The 17,728-nt window shown below is 40.8% G+C and overlaps 1 protein-coding gene across 4 annotated transcripts in view; it reads left to right on the forward strand.

Moving 5' to 3' along the window:
* The window catches only part of ELAVL4 (ELAV like RNA binding protein 4), an 86,057-nt gene that overhangs the window by 16,498 nt on the left and 51,831 nt on the right, over positions 1–17,728 (forward strand). The gene's annotated exons all lie outside the window — the stretch shown is intronic.

Consider the following 17,728-nt stretch of genomic DNA (forward strand, 5'->3'; position numbering starts at 1 on the left):
CCTGGACCTAAAAAGTGCAGTAGTCATTGACACTATCATAGGATTCTTCATGTTCGTAAGAGCATTATAGTGGTCAAGAGCATGAGCTTGGGAGTCAGAGAAATCAAGGGTTTTTTCCTTCCCTGCTTACTTGTAGTGGGGTCTTGTAAAGTCACTAACTTGTCTGAGCCTCAGTTTATCTATAAAATGGGGTTAATAATACCTACTTAAGTGGCTTGTTCAGAGGATGAATTGTTAGCATATGTAAAGAGCCTGGTTCAGGGCCTGGCTATGTAGTGGGCTTTTGATAAAGAAGAATTTTTTTTATTAAGTTCAGTCCCCTCAGGGTGTGCATTTTATGTATCGGCCGTTTATTGCGGGGCTCACAGGGGGAGATTTAGACTAAAATATGTGAGCTCCTTCCCATTGTATAACCTTCAAAAACGAGAGCAGGTAACCTCAAAACCGAGGATATATCATCTCAGAAGGATTGTGGACACCAGAGGAAAATAAGATTTGATTTGCTCCAAATCAGTATGGTGGAGACTGGAACAGCCAGTCTCTGTCACAAAGCTGTGTTGGCTGCATCCTCCTGGAGTCACAGGCCCTTAGAGGCCTGAGGCTCTGTGAAGAAAGGCACTTGATAAAGGGCTTTGGGATCTGAAATCCTGAGTCCAGTTCTTGATTCTGCTACTTTCTAGTTTTAAGTTTAAGTACTTACAAATGTGTGTTGTCGTAGGTCAAACACGTTCAGGCAAAGGATCCTATTCTAACAGGAATTATAAATAAATCTACTGGATGCTCCAGTGTGAGCAACTGAAGAATATTAGTTCTACAATATAGATAGACCCCTCTATATATTTTTATTTGCTCTCTCCATCGTGTATACTATTGCATAAAATAAGATTAAAATCTTAAGATTAAAAAAGAGAGAGATACAGCTTATTCTTATCCCAAAGCGCCTTTGTTTTTGTTAGCAATGTGTAGACTTAAAATTACTTAAAGCAAACTCTCCGTTAAAGACTTTTAACAGTAGAAAAATCCTTGTCTGCGCATCTGATAGCACACCTTTTGTGCAGAGCACCGGATGAAGCCCTAAATATTTTCCTCCTCTTGTGGTTAGTGGCATGTTAGTATCGTGATTCTCAGAGAATTTATTTGACCCCCCTGGCCATTAGTTCACATTTGTTTTGAGTTTGATGCCTGCACTCATCTAAAATAAACAGAGCAGGAAGAGTGAAGAAAAGGCTTAAGAAAAGGATTTAAAAATATAGAACTACACGTTCCTCTTACGGTTTTCTCAGCACACTGCAGTCTGGTGAGTCGGGGAAAAGGAAGTCTCTTCTGACGTCCTTGTGCTGTCTCCCTCTAAACTCTCCTAACACCCTACCCCTGCTTCTGATTACCGATTCATTTAGTGGGCTTTGGTTGAATTCTTTCTCTGTACTGCATGCTGGGAGCAGGAAGTCAAGCAAAATTCAGGCCCTGCTCTCAAGAAGCTCCTAGTCCGTGGAGAGACAGGCAGGTAGACTGTGACTGAAGGCAGGGTGGTGAGTATCACAACAGAGGACAGAGAGGAGGTTCCTGAGATTGTGTGGGTCAGGGAGTCTGGCTTCAACTGAATTTTGCAAAATGGCAGGGTTATTTAGATGGTGGTGGAAGAAGCATTTTAGCTGGGGGGAGAGAGAGCACACATGCAAAGACATGGAGGGGACATAACACGGAAGGGACATACAGCAGGAGGCATTCAGAGTAGGGCACTTGCCTTATTGCATTTTGGAACTTTGTTTACAGATCTATCTGCTAATCGCTCAAGACCTGAATTCCTAGAGGGCAGGTATCAAATGCCCTGGAACTCAATTATCTAATAATAATAAAATATTTAATCTTTGCCACATTCCTGTGAACTCTACCAATATTGAGAAAACTGAGACATAGGACTGTTAAGTAACATGCCCAAGGTCACACAGCACAAGAGGGATTTGAACCTGGGCATTCAGGCTCTGGTGCCTGTGTTCTTAACCATTATGCTATGCAATAGGTAAGTATTTGAATTGATTTGATTTGAATGGATGTAGAAGTAATTACATGATAATGTAGTCTCTCATTTGTTTAAAAAAAATAACGTGGCCGGCATGCCAGCCTCTGACAGTTGTTGCAGCAAAATGTTAAGAAGCCCCCTTGGCTTTGGCTTTGGCTTGTGTGACATGTGGAAACTCTCACAGGTGGAAATGTTCTCTGGGCTCTTAATCGCCAGACTTTAGCCAGATTCAAACCCAAAGTGAAAATGAAATATGAGTTTAGGCCTGAAACAGAGGAAATCAGAGGTCAAAGGAATCTGGAGGCGAAGAAACAGAGGCTGTAAAGATGGCCTTACACAGAAAATGGAAGATCCCTGGCCTTAAAAATACAGTCTTTTGAGACAGTTTGAAAGAAGGTGAGGGAAACAATAATGATAAGTACATATAGCTTTAGAAGATGAAAGTGCTCCTACTTTTAAATTGATTTTGAAGAGGAGAGAAAGAGAGATGAGAGAGGTTTATGATAAGAGCTGAATTGTGGGGAACAGAGCAAGGAAAGCAGATTTCACTATGGAGAGCAGAGAGCCATCCATTCACTTGTTTATCCTACCAACAAAACCTGGAGCTGGTCCCTGGGGTTACAAATGAATCAAACACAGTCCCTGTCCTCAAGGAGCTCACAGTCCAGTGATAGAGATAGGAAAATGGAGGGTCCCGATGCTATGTGCTAAATGTCCATGTTAGAAATGTGTACAAGGGAGAGAGGAGGGAGCCGTGATGGGGTGCTAAGGAAGGTTGTGTTAGGCCTGTTGATGAGAGAGGAGGGCCTTCCGGGCCAGCAAGAGTGTTTTGCAGAGTGTGGCATGAGAGAGAACACTGTGTGCTCTGGTTTGTCATTGCTGGCCGCAGAGTGAGCTTTCTAAGGGCTTGTGGAGGTTATGGTGGGTAAGAGAGGAAGATGGGAGTCAGTAACAGGAAGACCCCAGTTCCAATCCCAGCTCTGAACACTGTGAGCAGGGGCTAGTCATTCTACCCTCCGTCTTCTCCTTAACTCTTAGTTTGCTCACCTATAAAATGCAAGTGGTGGGTGGAAGGAGGACATATCCCATCCATCTCTGAGGATCTTCATGAAGATTAAAAGGGGTGTTGGGTGTGAATGTGCTTACCAACTCCCCTGCGTCTAGCATGTGATTTAATGAATTCTTTCCAGTGGCTTTGTAAGGGTTCGTCTCGTTTCTGCAGGGAGATGATACTTGCTGTGTTATCTCTGCACTTGCCACCACGCCTTTCCGACGGTGGCCTGGAAAATCCTCCTGAAGGGCATTTGGTCCATGTAGCTGCCCCTTGGGGTCCACAGGAGGGAGGAGCCATCCAAGTGGACCAAGAATACCCCCACTCTCTCACCCTGAGCAGGTCCATGTGGAAAGCCAGGAACGCCCTCCATATTCAGTATACAGAGCAGTGTGTCGATTTCCTGAAATATCCCGTGAAAACAAGAGGGTTTTCATTTTGAGAAATCAGAAACCCTAATGACTGCTTATTGCATTTGAAGTATCTAACTTTAACCCATTCACAGTAGAGAGTTTTTTAAAAGAGGAAAGTGTACCAGAAATTGTCTGTAAGTGTTAAAAATGGTGCTTTCATTATTCTTTTTTTTTCAAGTTCACTTACTCTCTCCTCCTTTGCTCTATATTTTCCTGACTGGTATTACTGTGAGAACTTATTAGTTAATGTTTGTGAAGCATTTTGAAAATGGAAATAGCCATCGACATAGTGACGAGTAGTAACATTTTTAAGTGTTCTTTTCTATTTCAGAAATTAAATTCCAGGGATAAATCGTACCAGCTCTCAGATTAGTCAACTCTGCCACCTGCAACACATTTTAATGGGCACATATTTTCAGTATGTTATGTTTTGGACCAGGAGAATGAACATGTATTAAGTGCTTACTGTGTGCTGAGCTCTGAGCCCAATGCCTTAAATTTGTTATTTTCAATCTTCACAGTAACCCTGCAAGGCAGACAGAAAATTGTTCGCATTTTTCAGATGAGTAAATTTGAATTGCACCTCAGAGAGTCTTAAGTGGCTGAGCCAAGGTCAAGGCTGGAGCTGGTTTTCAAACCCAGATCAGATAGACTCCAAACCTCATGCTCTTTCCATTATACCACGTAGAATTTTGAATTAAGATCTTTCCAGTAACAACAATTTATTTGGCAGTATTTACTGACTAATAGCAGACACATAGCCTAGAATGTTTTTAATCGGATTAGATCATTTACTTTCTCTGAGACTACTGGGTTGCATTTTATGCTGATAGGAATTCTTTCCTCAGACGTGGAGGTTTAGGGAAGGGCACAGAATTTGGTTTCAGACTTGAGTTCAAGTTGCGGTTCTGGCTGAGTGACAGTGGACACTGCCTGAAGCCTCATTTCTCCATCATGTGTAAAGTGACTTCACTTCTTCAAGCCTCAGTTTCCTCAGCTGTAAATGAGAGGAGTGACAATTACCTACTTTGCAAAGTTGTGGGAGAATTAAGTGAAGTAATGTATGTGGAGATACCTATTACCATTTATTGTGTGCTAACTGTTGGCAGTATTGGACGGACTTCGTGGTAATTGCTTGCCTAGACATTTTCCTGTGTAAACCAAACAGGATCTCCATTTATTGAGCCTTTGCCATATTCCAGGCAGGGACTTTGCTAGGCACTTTGTATGTGCTTCTCCATTACCATATTTATGACATTATATAATAATTACTTATTTACTTATTTATTTACTTCCTTGCAGGCAGGAACCTCTTTTATTTCCTTTATATCCCTGGCATTTAACATAATGGCTTTTGGCTCATGGAAGGAACTCATTAATGTTAAGGAAGTTAGCTTGGCTTTTGTTTCTTTATACTGCTTTTCTTCTTTTAAAAGATAACTTCAGTTGTGGGAGGGGCTATTCAAATGAAGCACTATATTATCATTAGTAAACTGTGACTTATAACTTGCTTTAAAATATGCCTGTAACTAAAGAAGTTTAGGTTGCACTGATTTGACAACAGCTGATTCTGAATATCTGTTAGTCTTTCACTCTTTTAAAAGGTAAATTTCTGGGATGAAAAGAATATATCAAGAGTTGGAAGAGTTTGCAAGCAAATTTACTTTGTGTCTGTGATTTCAAAGGAGATGGTTACCCTACTCAACTCTTTTCAGTAACCTTAGTGTATCATAATTTGGATGTGTCATATCTAAATTATTAAAGACATATTAAATTAGTCCTAAAAGGGTCTTATCTGAGAATTATATATTATGCAGTTTGAATTTTATTATAAAGGTAATAATTTTGAACTTTACCATGTGTTTTTAAAAGGCTTATTATTTCTCAATTTTTAAAATGCCAGTTTGACTCTTGCCCAATTAGTACGAATTAGTGAGATTTCAAAAGCGTGTTTTGATAAAGACAAAAGATTGTTTGTGAAGACAGAAATATTAACTTACTTATCCTCTGTTCTAATCCAAAATTTTCTGTTGTTATGAAGCAAATCATAATGCATACAGTAGGAGATTTTAAAAAATAGAACAATGAGGAGATTGAGATGAAGGAAAACTAAGAGAATTTTAAAAATAAGATAAACTCAGGGGTGAGGTTTGTGCTTAAAAAAAGAATCAAGTTTGCAGTGAGGTCCTGTGCTCTTTCTTTACACATAGAAGGCTACAGATTTGGCACTCATTTTCCTAGCAATATTACAAAGAGGGGACCCAAAGAATTACAGGATGCAGCGTCCATAAAATAAAAGTAAGCGCATCACACAGATAAGAGAGAATATTAGTGGTTCGTTGCCATAATAAAGTTATCTGCCTCAAAGCAGATAGAAATATTCTGATACTTGGTATTTGTGATTTTTTTTTTTTTTTTTTTTGCCTCCGCTTTGCTTCTCGTTCATGAGATTTTTATAAATATGTATTAGGAGGATCTCCGTATGCAGGAAAGAGAGAGAGAGAAACTCAAAAAGCATGGCGTGGAATGCTGCTTGACAGTGTCATACATTCACAAGATGTCCTTGAAGATGGAGCACAGAACAGAGATCAGGGAAATTTTGGCAGCTGCAGTTGGGAAAATAAATGGCTGTTGTGTGATTGGGCAGATCCTGAAAGCAGGCTCCTGCTCAAACCATGTAATTAAGAAAAGTGGGAGCTTTTGTCCAAGAGCAGAATGTTCATAATATCAGAGTTTGTCAGCAGGAGCTTTTAGAACAGATCAGTACTTTTCACTCCCTGATCCAGGGAACAGTTTTCTTATAAATCATCCACTCTCCTTGCTGTCTTCATGAAGGTTGCTGCCAGGAGATAAGGCAGTCTTAGATTGTAACCTCACTAATGTGCAGTGATGTAGGTGAAGGGGAGACCAAATCAGAGACTGTTTCAAGAAATGCGATTTTTATTCATTTGGGCTCCTATGTAGAAACAAGCAGAGTGTGGCCAAGGAGAGATCCTGCAGGACAGCTCTGGGAAGGAGATGGAATCATTTTTTGTTTGTTTGTTTTTATTTTTGTTTTGTTTTGTTTTTTGAATTTTTGAATTTTATTTTTTTTATACAGCAGGTTCTTATTAGTCATCCATTTTATACACATCAGTGTACACATGTCAATCCCAATCGCCCAATTCATCACACCACCACTACCCCACCCCGCCACTTTCCCCCCCTTGGTGTCCATACGTTTGTTCTCTACATCTGTGTCTCTATTTCTGCCCTGCAAACCGGTTCATCTGTGCCATTTTTCTAGGTTCCACATCTATGCGTTAATATACGATATTTGTTTTTCTCTTTCTGACTTACTTCACTCTGTATGACAGTCTCTAGAGAGATGGAATCATTTTTAATACTGTGGCTCCGAACTGGTTTGAAGGATTTGACATTTTCTTTATTTTTTAAAAATAGCTTCCTTTCAGATTATAAAAGTGCTATATTTTCATTGTAAAACAAAAAACCAGAAAACTAGGAAGATAGAGATGGAGACAAGTATAACAATCACCTATAATCCTACTATTTATTATTAACATTTTAATTTTTCCCTCCTATTCTGTGCATGTTTATATAATTGACATAGTCAATTTCTTTCTTTTTTTTTTTTTTTTGCGGTATGCGGGCCTCTCACTGTTGTGGCCTCTCCTGCCGCGGAGCACAGGCTCCAGACGCGCAGGCCCAGCGGCCACGGCCCACGGGCCCAGCCGCCCCACGGCACGCAGGATCCTCCCGGACTGGGGCACGAACCCGCACCCCCCGCATCGGCAGGCGGACCCTCAACCACTGTGCCACCAGGGAAGCCCGACATAGTCAATTTTTTATTTCACCTTTTTTCTACATTGATTACAAACCTTTTCTCATGTTATAAAAACCATTATAAACATAATTTTAACAGTTGTGGAATACCGTGTCATAAAATAGGTGATAACTTACTTAGTCACCCCTCTTTTGGGCCCTCAGGTTGTTTCTATTTTTTCACACTTCTGGGTATACTTTTCTTAATATACCTTGTTGTGCATACTTTTGGTCTACAGAATTCTGGATTCTTTTCTGAGCTTCAGAATGGATCATCAGTCCAAGAATATGAACATGAGGTTCAGAAAGGTTGTGCCAATTTATTTCCACCAATAATGATGAGAGAGAGACTATTTCACTGCCCTTCAAAGCTTGACACTTGCAAACTTTGAATTTCTATCTATGTTCTCTGTAAACATTTTGTCCACAAATAATTCACATCTACACTTCTCCCAGCCCAGGTCTGCATTCTCACCAACCCTGGTTTCCTAGAGTCCAATTTTACTTGCACCCACTTGCTTTCCCAGAGAGTGTCCCTTTTTCTAATGTTTCTTTCTTATACAAAAACAGAAAACGAAGTCAGTGAAGGAGGAAGTTATAAATAAAATTTCAAGTGTGATACAGGAATTTTCAAATTTAAAACTACCCTATCAGATTGTTGTTCAAGATCTTTTCACTAGTGAACATACAGATATAATATGAGGCTGTGTGAATCGTCCATGGGTCTAATTTATACATCGGCCACTTATACATGCACTGAGGTGCTGAGAACCTTTTTGTTTCTCTCAGTAACTTTGGCTTCAGAATGTCCCCAGATAATCTCTCTCCTTCGAATTAGAAGGGCTGTTGGCATTATACAATTCCTCTTAACAAAGAGAAGGTTGCTCTGTGCAGATTTTTCTAGATACTAACTCCCTCTACTCCCCTCTGCTCTCCTCCTCGTCTCTACCCCAGCTGTGTTAAGAAAACAAGGTTAATTTTCAAAAGAAAAAATATTTTAAGTAGATATCTGAAGAATTCAATCTGAGTGTGCACAAAACTTAAATTCAGAGAAGTGACCCAATGCTTTAAATCATGATATAGATACAGAAGAACATGTGGCTTTTTACAGCTGAATCTTGGTGAGTTTGCTCATACTCTGAGCCACTAGCCAGGCATTTTATAAATATACAGTACTTATGTTTACATGAATTGTGCCACTGGCTACTGTTTATGCATTTAATCAGAAGATAAGTCAGATTTAGTCTGTGGACAGTTTTACAAGTGACTCATTAATGTTCTTTGTATGGAAGATGAAGGTAACATATATTCCATCCCAACTGGTTCCCATCCCAACAGGAGCCCATAGCTTAATATTAGGCATTTTGGTTATTTTGTCTACATTAAACATTCAGAGTTTGGAGGCTTAGGGAAAGGATGGGAAAGGAATTGTTTTCCAGTTGATTTTTTTATTAGAGCTGATATTTTTGCAGGAAGCCTGAGCGCTTGCCCACGAAATTGCATTTATATTAAAATGAAAACATTTGTCTTTTTCAAATATGCCTTTAATGAAGAAATCCTATTGAAAGTTTGGGATTGTATTTACTTATTGGCCATTTTGGAAAAGAAGACTGAATAGGGGCGTGGGGGTGGGTGTCGTTTGAAGGTTTCCCTGTCTTTATAATGAACTGGATGATCAAGCCATCCCTCAGCTCTGGAGAGTTTTTTGTAAAAGTCTGTTAAAAACCAAATACTCAGGGGTTGTACCAGGACTGCCCCAGATGGGCACACCAGGAAATCATTTTAGGCCCAAACTGAAGCCCTAAAGAAACACTGTAAGATATAAAGGAGGCCAGTATTTATTTAGGAGGAGAAATGTATGTGATGTGTCTGGGGAAGAAGATTAAAAACTTGGATTTCTGTGAATTTGAGAATAATGCCTAAAAGACATTAAATTTTGATTATGCTTTTCATTAAATGCTGGCCCTGCTATTTTAAGTATTAATGCCTCTTATTCTCTCCAGCGGCGGCTGATTCTTTTAAAAAGCCCTGACTGTCAGCACTGAGAATACTTTTGCCATGCCTGGTGTTCATCTCCAGTGAAGAAGCTGCTGTTTCAAAGGAGTAATGCCTCAAGTTTACCTCATTGTTACAAATAGTCACTTGTTTAGGACGTAAGCATTTAGACCAGAAGCAGGATTGTCAGTTCAGTGTCAGAATGGCGTATGACTAGGCTATGTGTAATTTCATTTACGTGCTTTTGGTGAGGGGGTGGGGCATTGTTAGACAAAGTCTGAAGGGAATTGCTTAAAAGAAAGGGGTGTATATGATTGATTTTAATTATTTGTTTACCTCCCCTCCTTTCCATCCTCTCACCTTGAACCCTCTAAGGGCAGGGATCAAATTATTTTTCTTTCCCCAATTCCTCAAACAATGCCTTGGTCTATAATAGCATTCAATAAACTTGTCTTGAATTGAAAACACTTGTTTTAAAGATATGCTGAGAATTTATTACCACATAACTTCCTAGAGTAAATAGGTCTTTCAGGTTATTTGTGCATCTGCCCAAAGGCATTATTAAACTGTCAGCATGTTTTCCTCAGTTGGAATTAAATTTTTTTTTCTAGAGTTTTCTAGTTCCCGTCTAGCAGAATCTACGGAAACTTGGTACAAATGGTTTTGGGGGACCTGAGTGCAGTGTTCAGCCAGATTCCCCTGGTCCAGGGGTTTTGTGAGTTGGTTGGGGGTGGGTGTATATTCCCAAGTTCCCTTTTCCTAGAGTGATCACATCATAGATCTCAGCCCCTCCTCGTGGGCCCCATTAATAACGTATCTCCTTCCCAGTTGAATCATAACCAGGAAAATGTTACGTTAAAAAAAAAATTAATCTGAAGGGACTTGAGCAAATTAAAACCTCTTGAAAAGGAGGAGACAGCATGGAGTTTATGAGCTGATGGACAAAACTTTAAAGAAATATCAAATTGGGGGGGGGGCGTGTAAGGACATTTTTAGCATCTTTCAAGGAGCAAGAAGAGAAGTGAGGAATTATTCCTAAAAATAATATCTGTCTTCAGGAACACAGAGCCTGCTGTGTAATTTTCTAACTTTGGGGATTTGTTTTTCAGGCTTTTGAAAAGTGGGTGAGATGCAGTAGTCTGGGCTGCTCTACCAGAGTCTAACATAGTGCATGTCAGAATTTTATAAGGGTCAAGTGGGAAATGCCTACAAAGAGAATTAGGACTTTTATTTTTGTTCTCATGAATAATTTAAATCTATTTCTTTAATGGTTCGATTCAGTGACTGCCCTTGGTAAACATTATTCTTCATGCTCTTGGGAGCACTTGTTCTATTACATAAGGCTTAGCCTTTATACATAAATTTTCAAAAGTCCTTCCAGCATGGTAAAAGGAAACACCTTTAAATACTCATTAAAATATTTAATAAAATACATATGTGGATCGCAGATGTACACACCTGAAGCAAGTTTGCAATTAGTACATTCCTTTAGCATCTTTCTAGTTTGACATTTAGAGGGTGCTGAAAGTAGAAGGGCGAGTATTTGTTAAAGAAACATCACATTCCTGTGACCTTCTTAGGTTCTTTTCTCTTGATCCTTTTGACTGATGATGGAGTATCGAGGTCACCGCCCCACCCCCCAAGAAAATCAGAAGTTGAGGACAGCTGAGAGTGGTGTGATGGGCGTACAAGGGCCCTGCACTGGGCTCTCAGATGATGAATGTCAGTAGTGAGTTCTACATCGACACAGGTTCCTCTAATATAAAGTTGTAACCTTCTATTTGCCTTGTGAAGTAAATACTGAAAGTGTCAACTAGGTTAAGGTACATAAATGCAAGACCATACAATTTATTGTCAGAGTGCCATTTCTGTGGAAAATTCTGGAGCAAAACCATGGTGGTGTGGCTGACAGGATTGGTGTGAGGGCTATGGTAGGACCCCTGCTGTGCCAACGTGGGGTCTGGAATAGTGATGTCCTCAGCTGTGAGGAACAGGACCAGCCCTATAATGCTTACCTGACCCCCCCTCCAAGCCTGAGCACATGAAAGCCTTGTGAAGAGTGGGGGACAGAGGGAGCTGTAAGAGATTCATGAGCCGATGGAAGAAATATTAAAGGAGGCCTTACGTACTTTCTAGAATTTTAGAATGGGTCTCGCTTAATATACTTAAAGGACTTTCTGGCCACAGGATGTGCTTGCTCTCTCCTCTGACATGTGGACCCTTCAGCAATAAATATTTGTCTTAATGAATGAATGAATTCTTAGGGCAAGAAATTACATGAAAAGAGTGATTGGGGAAGGAAGGCAAGTTTTTGCCCTTTGATTATATTGCTACTCTTAGAATCAATTGGGAGATTTCAGTCTGAGACAAAGGATTGGCTTTAGTGTACCTAAAATGTTATGTGCATATATATTTTTCTGAGGAGAGAGAGCAAAGGCATTCACCGGCTTCTCTACAGGGTCCACGTCAGCCAAAGCTTCAGCCCTCCTGCTTGAATGAATGCCGCTTAGAATCTGCATTTGAAATAATATCTAAGTGTATGCCTGGCATATAATAGCAACTCAATAAGTATTCTGTCCTCTTGTTATATGTAAGATGGAGATGACATTAATAAAATTATTGGCTTGTACTTCACAGGGTTGTTAAGAGGGATCTAGCAAACTATTGGACTTTCAAGGACTTTCATTCATTCAGTAGTTCTTTATGCAGAACCTACCAATTCTCAGGCCCTGTCCTACATGCAGGAGATACTATTATAAACAAAACAGATGTGGTCTCTGTACGATGGAGCTCAGAGCTCAGGTCGCCATTCTTTGTGAACTGTTTAAAGTACTCTACTCAGAAAAGTAAGGAGGTAGACATGTCTCCACACCTATATTCAAGTGCATTTCTGTGGCCACCTTCACACCCTCCCCGAAAAAAAAGTAGAAGTAAACTCTCATCTAAGGGGCCATGTCTGCATTGTCACAAGAACACTCAAGTGAAGTAGCCTGTAGGCCTAGGCTTAAGTCCTAGCTCTGTCTCTAACTAGCACTGTGACCTGTGCAAGTCACTTCCCCTTTCTGGTCCTCAGTTTCCTCATTAAAGTTACAGGGTTGGGCTTGGTGGTCCCTAATGTTCTCTGATATCTGTCCTGCATCCACACTGTGAACTCAGTGAGGGCCAGCTCCTTGTCTTTGTTGTCTGTGTATCCCCAGGACCTAGCACAGTGCCTGGCACTCCAGGGCTCCATCTCCGTTCATCTAACATTCCCAGATCTAGCCATTGTGGAAATGAACCCTTTTTTAATGCATATAACCAGGCATGTCCAGGAAGTAGTGTAACAGATACCTTGGGCGGACGATAACAAAAGATGTGATTGAACAGTTAATTTAGGACCATTGAGAAGGACCCAGAATTGTAGTGACAGAGATGCCATGAAGGGCAGAGAGGGTTGGCTCTTATTTTCAAGAATATCCTGAGAAAGAAAGAAGCCTGGCGCCCAGCCTCTGCTTCTTACCCCCACTGCCTCCGCAGAGATAAACGACCCAGAGTGATGATCCAGCAGCTGCATGCCTGAGGCCTTCCCTCTCGCTTTTGTTGTATATTTTGCAGGAAAAAAAGGGGGGTGGGTGGGAGGAGTGAGGTTAATGCCTTGAGTGTGAGTAATTAGTCATTCAAACCATCAACATTTACAATGACAGGATTTGAGTGCCTACATTATTGTGCACTGCTCTAATAGTTTACCCCTGAAATTTTCTGCCTGTATAATGTTTCTTAAAATATATCACGGGAACATAAAAGATTTAATGCAGTGCTTTGTACAACCATTAGAGTTTGAAGTCAACTGAACCTCCTCAGTGCTCTATCCTGGATGCTGACTGTAATTCTGCTCTTAATTGCCATTCAGAGGAGGGAAGGAAGGCAAGTCAGGGGTTTGGAACCTGATCAGCTACGAAGTTGGCTGTGAGACCCGCACAGAATCCTTCATTAAAGTCCATATGCACACTTGAGTAACTGATATATTTATTTGCAATGACAGTTGTGCTGTTAGAATATCAAAGGCCTTAGAGTAGGGAAGCAAGCTTTCTGATTTTGCCGAGCCGGCCTCTGAATTTATTGAAGGATATGCTTCCCACTAATAGACACGTTTACCTCTGGTCTGTTTCCCAAGTAGAGATTATAAGTGTCCTCTCTTTAAGATCTATCATGTAACCTTCAAGTGCCACAGTTTCATATTCTTGCATTCAATATATTTACATCTTGGCAACTTTCTTATTTTCCAAGTAATGTTTTAAAATGCTCTTGGTTCACTTGTGTATCAGATTTGATTCTGACATTTTACATTTCTGATTCTTTTTTTAAGCCTGTCTTGCATCCTGGGATGCGTCATTAAGACCAGCAAGGGGTCTTATTACATGATGTATATTAACACATTTGCAAATGTTTCTCAGCTTTGAAGCTGTACGTTTTTATTGAGAAAACTCTGTGTGTGTGCATATGTGTATTTTCCTCAGTTCCTTCTGAGTCCACAAAAGGATAACTGTGTAGTATGTGTGCAGAGCAAAGAGAGCTCCATCTCCACGAGACGAGAAATGACCTAATTTATAGGTTTGTTTGGTTAAGGTACCTCAGTACCGAACATTGTATCTCATGATTCCTTGTCAGAGGTTTGGGCCCAGTTCGGGTTGTCGGATGTCCAGATGGGGCTCAGCTCCAGGAGTCAACATAAATTAGGAAATCCACATAGGATGTAAGGAGATCCAGAAAGCTGATTGGGGAACTGAAATTTCTTTGCTGCAGACTTGATACTTCTTAGGCCTTTCTGGAGCAGGGAGACCCATGAGATGTTCACAGAGACAAGTGCTGGCTTTCGCCACATGTGTCTGTGAGTCAAGCATCCAGTGAACAAACACCGAACACGGCTGTCAGGTAACAGCCTGCTTAGGTATGACTTATATTATTCTTACGCCATCATTAACACCCACAAAGCTGCCTCGCTGCAGAATATTTTCTAGGTGTTTGTGCAAGAGCCGAGCCGTGAGAAGGGTAACCTAGGAAAGTGGAGCAGCGAAGGTGTTATGTAGATTGTGGGACTGGCTTTTTTGCCACTAAATCAAAATGTAGTAGTTGGGCAGCTCTGTGGTTCTGCCACCCGAGCCTCCTGAATTGGATAAATCCTGTTTTGGTTTTTTTTTTGTGGTACGCGGGGCTCTCACTGTTGGGGCCCCTCCCGTTGCGGAGCACAGGCTCCGGACGCGCAGGCTTAGCGGCCATGGCTCACGGACCCAGCCACTCCACGGCATGTGGGATCCTCCCGGACCGGGGCACGAACCCGTGTCCCCTGCATCGGCAGGCGGACTCAACCACTGCGCCACCAGGGAAGCCCATAAATTCTGTTTTTTAAGTTCCTTATTGAGTTGGCAGTGCTTCTTGTGTTTGTTGCCTGGACACCTGACTCAGTGAAGCAGTGAGACGACACAGCAAACGGAGGCACTGCACAGGCCCAGGAGGCCGACGGCTTGGCAGAGCAGAAACCTGCCTCACAGCCAGCAGTTTCAGTGATGCTCCGTAACAGCATCTCCATTAGCGTGACCCCTCCCCTGGGCACGTCGCCCTCAGTCTTTCCTGGGCCCTTGCCTCAAGGGCAGAGCAGCTGAATAGGATTTACTGGGTGCATTTTCTGTCAGTGCTGAGGAGAGCTTGATTTACGATTCCTCTCAGGAACCCTTTGCTTTCTCCTTGCGGTTTGGACCAGCCTAACGCAATCCCATAGTTGACCTGAAGCCAAGAAAGTTGTGATGATTTAAGTGGAGCCACTTAAGTTATCTACATGATGGCAAAGAATCTTAGAAGCTTCCCACCTTCCTCAATCTGCCTTATTTCCACGACTGCTCTTGAGACTTCTTTTTTTTTTCTTTTGGTTTCATATCCCATTTGTGATTATCAGAAGAAGAAATGACTACAGCAAGGCTCACCTATGTAGGGCATGATGAGGAATAATACTTATGATGCTTCTAGCCACTTTATGTTCTAGGCAACTTATACATATAAATAACCTTGCACAGTAGGCTTTATTCCAGTTTACAGAGGAAACTGAGGCTTAAGAGTATTGAAATAACCTGCCTGAGATCACAGAGCTAATAAGTAATAGAACTAGAATTTTAAGTCAGCTCTTCCCTTGGCTAAAAACTCATTCCCTTTTTACTACCACTATGTTTCAGATGAGTAAATAAGCAAAAAAACAGAACAAAACAAAAGCAAAAAACAGTCTCTGAAGGTTGGTGAGGACGAACAGCAACTAGAACTTTCATACACTGCTGGTGGGAGTGTCAACTGGTACATCTACTTAGGAAAACTATTGACAGTATGTACTAAAGCAGAATATACCCTATGACCCAAAAAATAGACTTCCAGGAATATTCCCAACAGAAATGTGTGTGTGTGTGTGTGTGTACACCAAAAGACATGTATATAATGCCCATAGCAGCATTATCTACAATAGTTAAAACCTAGAAACAACCCAAATGTTCATCAAAGTAGCAGAGATAAATAAAACGTGATATTTTCATACAATGGAATTCTCTACAGCAAGTGGAGAAGAACAGCCTACCACTACACCTCACAGCATGGATGACACCCAGACATAATGTGTGAAAAGACATAAAAGAGTATGTATTGTGTGATTCCATGTATGTAAAATTCAAAAACAGATAAAACAAATCTATGGATTAGAAGTCAAGAGTAGTGGTTACCTTTGGGGGTGGTATGAATAATAGGGGTGAGGACACAAGAAAGGCTTCTGGAATGCTGGTCATGTTCTGTATTGTGATCTGAAAGGTGGTTACTTAGGTGTGAGTGGTGTTTACTTTGTAAACATTTTTTGAGTTGTACCCTTAAGATTTGTACATTTTGCTACATGTATATTAGATAAACATGCTTATCTCCCCAAAATTCTCTGAGCAGCCAAATGGTAGTAATGGAAGCTACTTGTAATCAGGTATCTGCTAAGCTTTGGTTTCCTTGTCTATAAAATGTAGAGGATATTAGAATATGGCTCACTGCTTTCTTGTGGGGAGTCAGTGAGAGAAGTCACATCAGGTGATTGGCAGAATGACTTCAATAAATATCAATGATTGTGGTTATGTTCCCACAACTATTCAGGCACTTTACATACATCCTGTCACCAGATCCTTCTTACCACCTTGCAAGGCAGGTGGCGTTGTTCTCCTCTTTCAAATGAGGAAAACTAAGTCTCCCAGAATTTAAATCCCTTACCCAAGGTCACACAACTAGGGAATGGCAGAGCATGATTCCATTTCCAAGGAGGTGATGGTCAATTTCATGTAAGACAGAAACCACACCATGAAGGATGAATAAGGGATGGTGCTAGGATAGAATGGAAAAGTGGGACTGATGAGCTGCATTTGGGGCCAGGAAAACTGGGTGCAGGCCCAGACTCTGCCCCACTTTCCTGTGATGACAGAGAAGTCGCTGGATGTCTCTGGAATTCATCTCAAACATGAGAGTTTTGAACTGAATTTTATTCCCTGAAGTGCCTTCTGGCTCTGTAGTTTTGTGATTCTCCATGTTTGTCATTCTATGTACAAGGCATCTTTAGGACCTGGCTCCATGAGCTTAAACCCATTTTTCATGTGAAACCTTATTCTATCAGTATCTTCTTGGGACTTTCCTGAATGCCCCTATCCTTTAAGCAGGTTTAATTGCTCCTCTGTTACAGGCCCATTGTCCTACTGTAGCCATTTGCCTTCTGTGTCCTCTGTGGACTATAAGCCCCTTGTGGGTAGAGACTTATCTCTTTTATTTCCATGCCTGCTGCCTCAAACAGTTCACACATTCGTGGAAATATTTGTTTTATTAACTGTTTAGATACAGTGAAAGTCCTTTTTAAGTAATGTGTGAGAGGACAGCCTGGGGCTGTGCTAGACTTAAAGTGGAGACCTAGAGAGAACTTTTCCTTCATGTTTTTAATTTTATTTGAGGTCCAGGAGAAATAGTAACAGAGGCACTGGGGAGAAGAATTATTAGATAACTTTGTAGCTCCCCAGCATGCCTTTATGAAATCTGAAGTTTGATCAGTATTAAGTATCAGTGAAAATCTAAACCCTTCCCATATGGAACAACCCCACTTAATTTAATGTCATTTTACTTTATGAGACAGTTAATAAACAGGTACTGTATTTAAACTTGTGAGCATAGCCCTCTATATTTAGCTTTTTCAGCTTTAATAGAACTATAATTTTAATCATGATTATTACTTTACATTTTAATTATAATTCGGTGTGGCTTAAGTATACATTTCTGAGAGTGATTGTGTAATGAAAACAGGAATTAGCTTTTCATTAACAAAATAATGGGAGAGTTCCCACTGCATTCTAGTCTGTGCTCAAAATCTACGGGGGGGGGGCTGCTGGCCTAAAAATAGCA

The sequence above is a fragment of the Pseudorca crassidens genome, chromosome 2 (genome assembly GCF_039906515.1).
Source record: "Pseudorca crassidens isolate mPseCra1 chromosome 2, mPseCra1.hap1, whole genome shotgun sequence".
Lineage (NCBI taxonomy): Eukaryota > Metazoa > Chordata > Mammalia > Artiodactyla > Delphinidae > Pseudorca > Pseudorca crassidens.